Raw genomic sequence first — 11,939 nt, 5'->3', positions numbered from 1 at the left:
ATCACAAACATAAAGTAAAAGTTGATGTAGTTAGTTTACCATGTATTAACATTGAATGTCTAATGTGTAGTATAGAACAATTAAACACAACTGTGGCAGTTGTATACAGACCACCATCATATAACATGGATATGTTTAGACAAAATTTAACTAATTTAATTGATCAAATAAATAGCTTGCAAGGTGGCAAAATAATTTTAGGAGATTTTAATGAAAACCTTGCAAATAAATCAACTATTCATGATGTCATGAAGGATTATGGTTTTACACAAGTTGTTGAAAAGGCAACAACTGAATATGGCACATTAATTGATCATGTATATATGAAAGATATTGACTTAAACAAAATAAATGTTGATATCATGCCAACATATTTTAGTTGTCATGAATGCATTGTACTGAAGTGGTTACTATGATATAATCGTCCAGCATGATGGGAGGGAGGGGGATACAGGGTTATAGTTTAAAGAGCACCTATTATGGGATACACGTTTTTAAACATCCTTTTGTGTGTAAGTGTGCATTAGTACATGCTAACGATATTCAAAAAGTACGTACCTCAAAGAAAATGATGACGCGAGTTATCGTCTCTAACGTTCGAGGACTACAAAAAACACTCGGATTGTAGGCAACAGTTTACTTCCTGGGATTAGTGACGTAGATAAGACCAACATTATCATAGTTCAGCCCTCTCTGCTTTGCTTGGGTACGCCCTCAAAGACGGGGGTGGGGAGCGCCGAGTCAGAAGAGAGCTAAAATGGCGGAGGTTGTGAGTCCCTGCTATGACTCTGTTTGCAAACTCTTGTTTCATTGTTTAAGCGATTAAATCTCTCGAGTAGACGCTGTCTCTTTAGATGCGAGGGAAAAATAGCACTTTATGGACTTCCACAGAGGACATCATGTTTAATACGGTTCCGGAAAAATCCAGTCAGAAGTTGTTCACGGAGTTTTCACAATAACTGCTTCTCATCATGAACCGAAGCTGGATTTGCGCGACGTCTCCTCTTGAAAGTTGGATTACTGTGCACTTCTGGATCACAGGCTGTAAGTATTCAAGTTTATTATTTGCCTTTTACTGTACGTTACGTAACCGGTAACCGGAGATTAACATAATGTGCGTGTAGAGCTAAGCTTGCAAGCTAATTGTCTTGTGTTGTAATACTGTATTTTATAAACAACGTACCATATTTACACACGTGTATGTTGAATTATGCAGACTATCGTTTTTTTTAATCGATGTTGGTTTAGACATGTTTACAAACTTGCTAAGTTGCTAAGCTAAATACAAATACAAATGCCAGCTAAACTGTTACCAGTAAAATTTGTTCTCATGATCAAACTCAAGAAACTCTAAGTAGCCTACAGATGATTTGTTTAAAGTTATATGTATTTTACTGTTGTATTTACTTGAAGCTTTCTTAGATTTTGAAACGAAGTAAACACATAATGTGTGTTGCTAATGTTGGGCCATGTAATATGTCATACATTTACGTTTTAATGAATAGTCTAACGATTTATAGTCGTTGTACTCTATTGTTATAATATGTCTTTTTGACTGAATACATGTTTGTTTTATTTGTCTATATCCTAGATTCGCAGCTGGACACATCCTTCTACACTGTATGCAAACATGCAACATCATTACACACAGTACAAGGAGTCAGACTGGCATATGAGGAGCAAAGGTGTGTAACACACATGATGTATTTAGCTAGTGATACCACTACCAGTCTTAAATGTATACCTGATGATGACAAAGTTTTTTTTTCTCTGCATAATAATAGGAACCCAGGCAGTAGCATCGTTTCACAATGTTTCCATCACCATCATCAGTGGATGCCTTTGCCGTCTGTAGCCTGAGATTTCAGATTTGCAGCAAAAAAAAATTGATTTTCTCATTTATTGGAATGCTGTGCAGGTATTTAAGTATTTTAGTAACTTTGTTAAATAAAGTAGTATTTACTTTTACAATAAATTAATTGCTTGTTTATATTTTACAGGTCACCAAGCCGTAACAAAAGCAGGAGAGGGAAAGTACAAGGCTATGTTCCCAAAACACACAAGTGACATACCGTAAGCAGTAATGTTTTATTTCAAATACATTCATAATTAAAAACTTAATGTATGAAGCAGGGAAATAAATGATCAAAACAAAAGATTTATTGACTGCAATATTTCTACAGTTATGTGGATGATGTGATCAGGCTTGTGTTTGATGAGGTATTTGAAGATAAGCTGAAGGAAGCCCTGATTCCAATGGACCTGGCATCACAGTTTGAGAGACCTTCAAAGGAGGACGTGATTGCATGCCATCTTCAGTGCAGGGGTCGTCGAAAGCCAAAATTGTGACCGATCTGATCAGGAAGCTCCAAGCGTATCTGGAGAACAACACACGACAGGATGATAACAAAGCTTTGATATGCCATTTATCTGAATAGATAGCTGTAAGAAATGAATTGAACAATTTTTGAAACAAGAGCACAATATGGTTACTAAAGTATGTTTATTTGTATATTGTTTAACATTTAAATATATATTTGTAATAAATAAATAAAACTTTTGACTGACTATTATATTTTCTTTAAAGTTACATATTTTGTTCTTTTGGGTACTTTGTTACTATAATGATACTTTAGTGTTATTGGTTTAAAAATGTAATAAAACTTACTCTAGTCCTGCACCTCAAAGGCTTATAGTCGGTACAATAAATGTTCTGTGTGTAGGGATTTAGACAATTTGTGCAAAACCTGGATGATGAATCACGCAGGTAAGAGGCCCTGGAACCTGTTGCATTCTCCTTAAAACCTAATAAGTAAAAACAAAGCACTTATAAGTAAGCGGTTTTTCATAATAAAGTTTACCATAGTAAAATAATGTAGAACTAACATTCATTGCAATTAATAGTTTTTTTGTGCTACATTTGGTGTTTCCATATAGTTTGCACAGTGATATAGTATGTAAGCAGTCTTTTATAATAGTTTACTATAGTAAAATAATGTTAACAAATGAAATAGTTTTATAATCATTTCAACAAATACTTTCTATGTGCTACATTTGGTGTTTCCATATAGTTTGCACAGTAATATAGAATGTAAGCAGGCTTTTATAATAAAGTTTACTATAGTAAAATAATGTTAATAAGTGAAATAGTTTTATAATCATTTCAAAAAATACTTTCTATGTGCTACATTTGGTGTTTCCATATAGTTTGCAAAGTAATGTAGTACGTTATAATTACCTTTTGGATGTCTTTGCAACACATTTTCGTCTTCGTTTAGCATTCTGGCAGAGCTAAGGACACCTAAAAAAGTTAAATCCAATCGCGTTCATTGACGGAGATCGTTTATATCGTAACGACCGTCTGAACTCTCTGGATCGAGCTTGAAGTGGTAAGGCAGTACAGACACCATCGTTTATAGAGAAATATAGCGCTTGTTTACGTTGCCTGTGACTCTCAGTCAGAACCGGAAAACCCACGCGTAGTCAGGGGCGTAACCTTTCAAACACACGCCGAACCGAGTTGACCAATAACAGTTGAGTAGTCATCTGACCAATCCGAATACACTAGACATTTTGGGAGGCGGAGACAGGAACTAAACCGAGCGTTTTCCAGACTGGCAGAAATCGGTGAGGTATGTAAGCAATTTATAAGACTCACAGTGCATTAGTTCACGTTTTAATAACATGTATGTACTATGGGATATGACAATAAGGTGTTAACGTGCTAATTTATTAGCATAATTGGTGCTCTTTAAAATAGGACGGACCCTGTGGGAATTTTTGCTGCCTTCTCCATAGCAAGTAAAGGCAGCATTAGCCTTTTGGGTTATTTTAATATTTCTATGATTAGTGGGTGTTAAAGACTTGTACATATTCTTGTTTATCATAATGATGATTTTTTTTTTACTAATATTATGATTTCAATTATTTTATAATACATGTACAAAAATTAAGTCCTTAACACTCATCTAAATGTTTTATTTCAGTTTTCCAGTTTTTATCTTAATAGCTTTCTTATATTACTTAATTACTTTATTCATCCATTCATTCATCTATGTTTGTTTGTTTGCTCAATGTATTTTATTTTAAAAATTGTCTATGTAAAGTAATTTCATAATGAAAATAAATATAAACTTACATTTTACTATTTACACTGATCAAATGTATACACAACTTTAAACGTGCTGTAAAATGAAAAAACAAAATCTTTATCACAAATGCAAAAAAGACGTATCCTATAAAGGATAAGAGAAGAAGAAATGAGTACTTGTCCTCCCTTGCTGATTCATTATCATCACACTTCATATAAATAGGTAAGATCATTTTCATCTATAAACCAGGTGTAGCGATTCAGCGGGAGGAGGAGAACGGCGTTATTTAAAACACCATAAACCTCCAACCGAAACACTACGGGAATTTAAGGGAATTTGGGGAAATTCCCATATTTAGCTCAAATGGAATAATAAGTACAATTAACTAATTAATTATACAAATTATTAAGATTTTAAACTGATTTAGCAGAATAATAATAACAATTAATTAATGTATTTGTCCAGCAAATACTCATAATTGTTCATTTAAGAAGTTAATTCTGTGGCCTTTAGAAAATAACATTCTTACTGCTATAAAGTATTTTTAAGCATGTAGCTTTAAGGTCTTAACGGCAGATTAAGTGACATTTATTTCATGAGCATTGAACACAGAAACAATTCAATTGTGAAATGCAAAACCGGTTTATTAAACTACGTTACACTACAAAAACACACAAGACTAACTATACATACAAACAACAAACAAGAAACATACATGAAAGAGAAAGAATGGAAAATTAAGAGAGAGAGTTAAGTCTATATCACTATAGACTTAACTTCTGCACAAATCATGAGAACTCTAAGAATCACCTTAATTAAAAGGGGCAATAACTTTTACAGCGAATGAACAAGCGATACTTGCGTTTGGCTTTTGTGAGGCACGTGTGTACGTCCAGCTGTATGGGCGCGTATGCGAGGAAGAGAGTTCCTGAGTTTGTGGTCACGTGACGGAGTCCTTGGAGGTGTCCGTAGGAGTTGTTCCTTTTTGGGTTAATCCGTCGGTCTGGTTAATCTGTGGCGATTAATTTGTCCAATTTGTTAAAGTGTGTCCAAGTGTCAGGGTGCCCGAAAATAGAAGGATAGGGGTCCCACAGCAGGAAGCTGAGCTGGGAGCTCAGCTCCACGCCGTGAACGGCGTGTCGTCGAGAACTGTAGGCCAACTGTGTGCTGATGAGCTGTGAGCTGAATTGGGGTGCAGGCCTCTTAACCTGAGTTTAGATCAACCCCTTGAAGTTCAGATGACCAATCCAAAAGGGTGTTGATAGAGTAGGAAAACTTTGTCTTTGTTTTACCAGACCCATTTGCATAGATGGACTATGCTAAAGATTTTGTTAAATAATAATTTTGATTAATATTTAACAAGTTTGATATCAGTTATGGTATGATGATGCACATCATTGATCAGGAAAGGAAAAGGGGATTATTAAGAGTGTAAACAAGGTATGGTTTGAAACACACATCAAATAGTAATCTCATGAATGTGAATTATGAGACATGCTAAAATGAACAAAGCATCCCTATAGTGTTACAAGAAAGTGGTTCATTACAGATACAAACATGCAATACAAGGATATATAATATATACAATTTAAACCAATTTATTTTGGTCTTAGCTGTGATCTTAGACAGACACATTTTTGTGTCATGGCTGCTTCGTCTCTGCTCACGGTTTGAAGTTTGCTTTGAGGTGTTAATTTGCTTAGATTGGCAAACTAAAACAGCCAGAGACAGTCAATAGGTCTGGAAATGTGTGTTATCAGGAGATTAGGATCTTCTGATGAAAGTGTCCGAGCAGACCTGGTGACAAAACTCAATCTAGGGTCACAGCATGAAACCGTTAACGACCCAGACTGAAAGGACCTCTAGTTGACGTCCAGCCAGATGTTACATATTCCCCCCTTCACGCCCATTAAAGTCCAGGTAGACTTTGGCAGGCGATGATCAGGCAGGTCATGAAGTCTGGATGGCAGGTGTTTCTTAATTGTCTGCAGCGTTCTGTCAAACAGGCAAAGGGTGATTTGAATGAGATTGGGCTCTGGCTCTGCCTGGGTGTGCTGCCTTCCACGGTTCCATTTGAAAGTCCAACAGGAGGACAGTTGGGCACCTGTTCACTGAATTCTTGCATCCCGTTGACTCTTCATTATGGGATGAAGGTTAGGCTGAGAGTAAGGATGTATCCTATTCCTGCGGAGAGGCACAGTACCGTGTCAGTGGCAGTCCAAGATCAGACAACACAAAGGCTGTCTGTAGTGGGCCTCTGAGCGAGTCTCTGGAGGACAGTGTTGAAGTCTGTGACATCAATTAGTTTGGGTCCTCCCTTACGCAATCCTCATTTCCAGTTCAGGGTTTACGATGAAGTGGTGGTCCCTGAAGAAAGTTGAGATTGCCAGTTTGATGTGGTACTACTCACTGGGAAGGTGATCAAGTGCCAGGTCATCAATGTGGAGAATCACATCCTTTGGTTGTGCAGACTGATGTGGGTGGTTTGTAGGTTAACGTGTTTGTGTAGGCTGGGGTGTTGAACAGCCATCAGTCACCTACGAGTGTTAGTGGCATCGGCTAGTGGTTTAACCGAAGCGGAACACTGGGAGTCGATCTTCATGGGCTGCAGCCCATAGATGTCATCAGTGTTGTCCTTAAAAATAAAAAGGAATGCTTGGGCAGAGATGGTGAATGTCTTTAGTGCGGCTGCACCTGCGCAGGTTTGATGCAAGATGCAGCTGCTTGTTTGGTGGTGAGGCAGTAAGGAGGCGGTTTGGTCTAGTTGGAACTAGTCCCCACCTTTTCTGTTATGCCTCAATGTTTAGTGTGTTGGTTGTGTTATGATGGACCCATCTGAAGATTGTTTCTTTCTCCTCCCTGTCCATCCTGGTCTGGTATGCAACAGCAGAGATTTTGTCCACAATCTGATGGGGTCCTGTCCAGCGTGGCAGAACTTCCTTCGACAGTCACTGGTGAGTTGTGTGAAGTGGCTGTGCGAAGCTGTTGTACCAAACATCGTCATCCACGTCCAGTTCCTCTCATGATGACTTCCAGTCGTAGTATGCCTTCTAGCCCTCAGCCATCTTCTGTAGCTGTTCCTGGGCGGAAGCGAAGGGTTCCAGATGCCTGTGAAGTTCATTGGGATTCTGGTGAGTGGTGTTGGCTGTGATGAGATTGGAATCTCAAGGTTGGTACAACAGGTGTACTGGCAGTGTCATCTGCCGTCCCGTCAATGGTTTGAAGGGAGACATACCAGTAAATTAATTTGGGGTCGATCTGATAGCCATAACACTAAAGGGGAGTTTCCGATCCCAGTCCATCTGATTTGCTGAGACACATTTCTTTGACATGCTAGCCACAGTCTGCTTGGTTCTTTCACTTGGTCCGATGAGGAGGGATGATGCTGATGTGGAGTTGGGCGTGCGCGCCTAGGGGTTTCCACACATCTTTAATAATTTCAGCGGTGAAATTGGTACCTCTATCTGAGTTGACTCTCAGTGGCAGTTCGAACCTGGCGAAGATGTGGATCATGTGTAGAGGTGCTGTGTTTTGAGCAGTGTCGTTGGGTGCTGGGAGGCTCGACCCACTGTGTGAATTGGCAAATGACCATGAGAAAATGTTTGTTGCCCCTCGTCGACCTGGGTAGCAGTTTACCCAGCCTTAAAGTCTTAAAGTCTGACCAAAATTAGCACCTGTTCTTTGCAGTGGTGCTCTGTGGTTTGGGTTAGCCGATTGTAGTTAGCAGCAAACCAGGCATCCTTTGATGCATTCTGCTAAGTCCTGCTGCATCCAGGGCCAGTATGCCACCTGTTTCAGTGGTTTGTACGTGGCTCTTGCGACTTGGTGTCTGGCACATGCTGTGTCATGCGCATACATCTGTAGGACCCCCCTATGTCAATGAAGAACCACATGCTTTGGTGTAGTGCGGTCGTCAGGGACATATAAGAGGATGTGATGTTGTATATGCAGCAGGTGTTACATGTCGTTAAGACATTTAAGGGCTGGTGTAGCAATGAGGTCAGAGTTCATGATAGGGCAGGTGGAGGGGTCTGAGAGGTGGTTGACATAGCTTGTATGGTGGTGTCGGAGGCATGTAATGCAGCTATGTCACTGTTTGAGATATGTGGAGCCAGTGTAAGTGGCTATGTGATGGGCACTGTGGTGGTGGGCGTGTGTTGGCCGCAGGTCAGTGCAATCACAGTTGGGCGGGTGGGTGGGTTGTTTGTAATGTGCACAACAGTGAACTTGAACTTTTGGTCTGAGACGATGTTTCGCGACTGGCTGCTGGGTAATCCATAACTTTGTGACTTGGCAATGTACTTCAGGTGATTTTCTGAGTGAAAATGTAGAAGTTCTCTCACCTGAGACCAAATTTTTACTTTTTAAAGTCTGTTAAAAGCTCAAAACTATCTAACAAGTCTTTGCCAATGAAAAGAGGATATGTGTCCACTGGTGAGATTTACACAGGGTGTAGAAGTCTCATAGGACCGATGGTCAGGTGGATGGAAAGCACCTGTTGCAGTTTGGCTGTGAGACTGCATATTCAGCATACACCTTTGTGGGTTGAGGGTCAGATTTTGTGCTTCATCTTTGTTCTGGAGTCTTGTGAAAAGCTGGAATGACATCAGCATTAGATCAGCTCCAGTGTTGGCGAGGGTTTCCAATCTGACCTTGTGTTTTTCGTGGTGGTTGCTAAATAGAGTCTTTTAGCTACTCCTCTCTAATTCAGGTTTCCCAGGGCCTTAGTACCAGGTTTTGTGTGGTAACTGGAAGGCAGTTAAGGCTGGTCTTCAGTGATTCTGTAGGGAAACAGATGTCTAACACAGCACTTTTCTGGTACCTGCTGAATCTGACTGGTTGATGTTTGAAATACAGTTTGTGTGCCAAAGTCTCTGATTTTTGCGATGACTGGATCGATGGTAACGTGATGAGTGGCAGAGATTTAAGTGTTGCTTGCAGGAGGGTTTTCTGGAAAGTTCTTGCTGTATTCCAGTGCTGCTGCTAGTGATAAATAGTTCGGTTCATCCTCGCGGTTCTCCTTGTGAGGCCTCCTTTTGGATTTGACTTCTTCACTATTTTCAAAATCTCTGCTGACTCAGATGTGTATGTGTCGCTTTGCTTTTGTGACAGTTCAGACTTAGCTTTGTTCACTGTGTGTCGAACCTGGTCCATCTGTTGACTGTTTGGACTTCTCATTCTGACAGGTGCAGGATGGTTTCCATGGACGCTGTCCTCTGGCTGTCTGATGATCTTGGCTGTGAAGTCCTTCGATCCTCTTGGCTTTCTGCTGAAATGTCCTTCACTGTGGCGCTGTTGTTCGCCCTCCAGTGGCCGTTTTGGGTAATTTTCAGAGAAAGAAAGGATGACAGTCTTTTCAGAGGTGGCTTTTGTTTACCGTAGGCTTTATGGACGAAGTCCTGCAGCTGTCTGGTTGTCGTCAGGTGAGGGTAGGCCATAAATCCTAAGTGTTGCATTACGGTAAAATAAAGCTTTGCAGGGGGAGGATCTTGATGTTTCCTCCATTCTTGGCTCGTTTTGTGAGCTGGAGTAGACTGAAAGTCAGTTGTAGTAGTAGGCCTGTGGAGTTTCATTTCTGCTTTGTTTTAAGTCCATTGCAGCGATTAGTCCTCATCGTGATTCTGGATCTGAAAACTCTTCTATCAAGGCCATTTGCAGCTCCTTATAATCCAACTTGACACTTTCTGACTGCCGGTCCAGGAAGCTCCTCACCTAATGGCTGGAAGTAATCCATAGCAGATACAGCTGGTCTCTCGTGGTTACATTTGGCAGCGTGTGCACATAAGTTAATGTTCTGCAGGTAAGCGTGGATGTCATGGACACCTGCAGTGTTTGGACTAAATGTTGGACTGTTTCTAGCCAGCTTGTCAAGGTCTTTGGGCCACGCCGTGCGTCTGTAGACATTGTTGGGAAAGGTGTTGGCCCCACCCCCCTTGTGTTCTTGTGAAAGGGTTGTGGACGCTGGCTGGCAAAGTTCTTAACAGTGGGCTCTCACCCCCCCCCCTCCTTTTCAGCAGGAAACTTTGGTGGGGGAGTGCAGAGACACTGATTGGATGAGAGGAGAATGATGCTTTCTCTCTCAATGGTTCAGCTTGCATTCTGAAACCATATAAAAGTTCTTTTTGGACGGAATCACGTTCGTCCTTAGGTTGGTGATGTTGCTGAACAAGAACTTGAATTTCAGCTTGAGCAGCTTGCAGGTGGTTTTCGTAGGCCTTGGACTTGGCATCACGTTCTTTCTGTTCTGCCTTGGCTCTTACCAGAAGACTTTTGGCCTGCAGGAGCTTTCCCAGCTCCTCTTTGGCGGTCTTTTCCTGCTGCTCTCTGTGCTCGGTGTCTGTGTGGAGTTGTGAGATGGCCTTGTGAAGTTGTCTCGCCTCATTCTTTATCCTCTTGTGTTCCTCCTCGATCAGCTGCTGCTGATCCTTGTATTCCTGTGTCAGCCAATCTAGACGAGTCTGCGCGTCCTCCTGATTCCTCCAGGCTTCCTTTGCTTGGAGCTTTAGCGTTGCTGCATCCTGTTCCAGGTGGGTGACGTTCCTTTCGTCCCGCTTTAGCTGGATGATGAGGTTGTGAGCGATGGCACCTGTGATCCTTGCCATCTCCTTGTGGCTGTAGCTCTGTGTTGAATCACGGGCTATGATCTCGTCCAGGTTGCCATCCCGTTGCTCTCGGTCTCGGCGCTGCAGATCGTTGGCGACATTGGGCAGGAGGTCAGATGTCGGATCGTTGAGCCATGCCTCCAGGTGGTCACAGTGGTTGGCAGGGCTGGGTGATCTGGACACGTTGGCGCACTGGTGGGTGACAAAACACAAAGAGCCAATACAAGTCCGCAGAATTTAAACGAGCTAAAATGAATAAAAAAAATATGGGCTATGTGGGTCTAACTGACGTGATCAGCTAGTGGCACAAATAAAACTATTATCGGGGCCTTGCTTCGGCGGCACAGATAATAAGTGTGGGTAAAAAGGAAAAAAATGTAGTGAATGGACGATGTGTTTTAACCTATTGGTCGCTTCAGACATTTGGTTAATCGTTCGCATTACTAATACATTTTCTCATGGTTTGTGCAGATATGGTTTTTCAGCCCAAAATAAAATAAGATCAAAATAATTAAAGTTAATTAATTATAATGATAAAATAAAATAAAATAAAAAGCAAATAAAAGGTGAGAAAGATAAATTACTGAAAATAAAACAAATAAAATAAAATGGATAAAAAAAATAAAAGAGATTAAAAATAAATAAATAAACTGAAAATAAAATAAGACAGCCAAACAGACAAAGTCAAAAGGCTGAGAAATGAAAAGGATAAGAGATGAAAATAGTTATGAGAAGGAAGTCCCTGTTTTAGCTTAGCAGGTTCTCTACCCTAGATTTAATGACAGGGCCTTACAGGGAGAGGGCACTATGAAGTCATGCGAGCTAGGGGAGTGGCTTAGCTAGAGTGGCTGGGCTAGGCCCAACTTGCGAGGGACAGGGGGCTTATCCTATTGCAACAGTTAAAACATAAATGAATTCACTGAGAATGGGACTTATGGGGCTGAATTCTATTCACAGTAAAGAATTGATTCAATTAAAATTTAAAATAAATCAAACTGCATTAAATTTAAATTTAAACTTAATTAAAATACAATCTCTACAATAGAAAAGAGAACAGGAAAGTAAGGAGCGAGAGAGAACAGCAAAAATGAAACAAAATAAAATAAATCAAAATAAAATAAAAATTAAATAAAGAAATAATAAATTAATAAAGCCACAGCAATATTAATTATTATTTATAAATTTAAGACCATAACATTCAATACGTAGGAGATAAAACTACAAAGTAGTAGAATAACCTAGTTAT

At 40.2% G+C, this 11,939-nt stretch overlaps 1 long non-coding RNA gene across 1 annotated transcript; it reads left to right on the top strand.

Moving 5' to 3' along the window:
• Window positions 1–557: 557 nt before the first annotated feature.
• Window positions 558–2,324, top strand: LOC135734363 (uncharacterized). Its single transcript, XR_010527301.2, has 5 exons — window positions 558–1,044; window positions 1,592–1,685; window positions 1,785–1,918; window positions 2,001–2,073; window positions 2,184–2,324. It is a non-coding gene; the product is annotated as an uncharacterized lncRNA (long non-coding RNA).
• Window positions 2,325–11,939: the final 9,615 nt, after the last annotated feature.

Source organism: Paramisgurnus dabryanus, chromosome 7 (assembly GCF_030506205.2).
Source record: "Paramisgurnus dabryanus chromosome 7, PD_genome_1.1, whole genome shotgun sequence".
NCBI lineage: Eukaryota > Metazoa > Chordata > Actinopteri > Cypriniformes > Cobitidae > Paramisgurnus > Paramisgurnus dabryanus.
The sequence above is the reverse complement of the archived record's forward strand: the minus strand, read 5'-3'. Positions and strand labels throughout refer to the sequence as shown.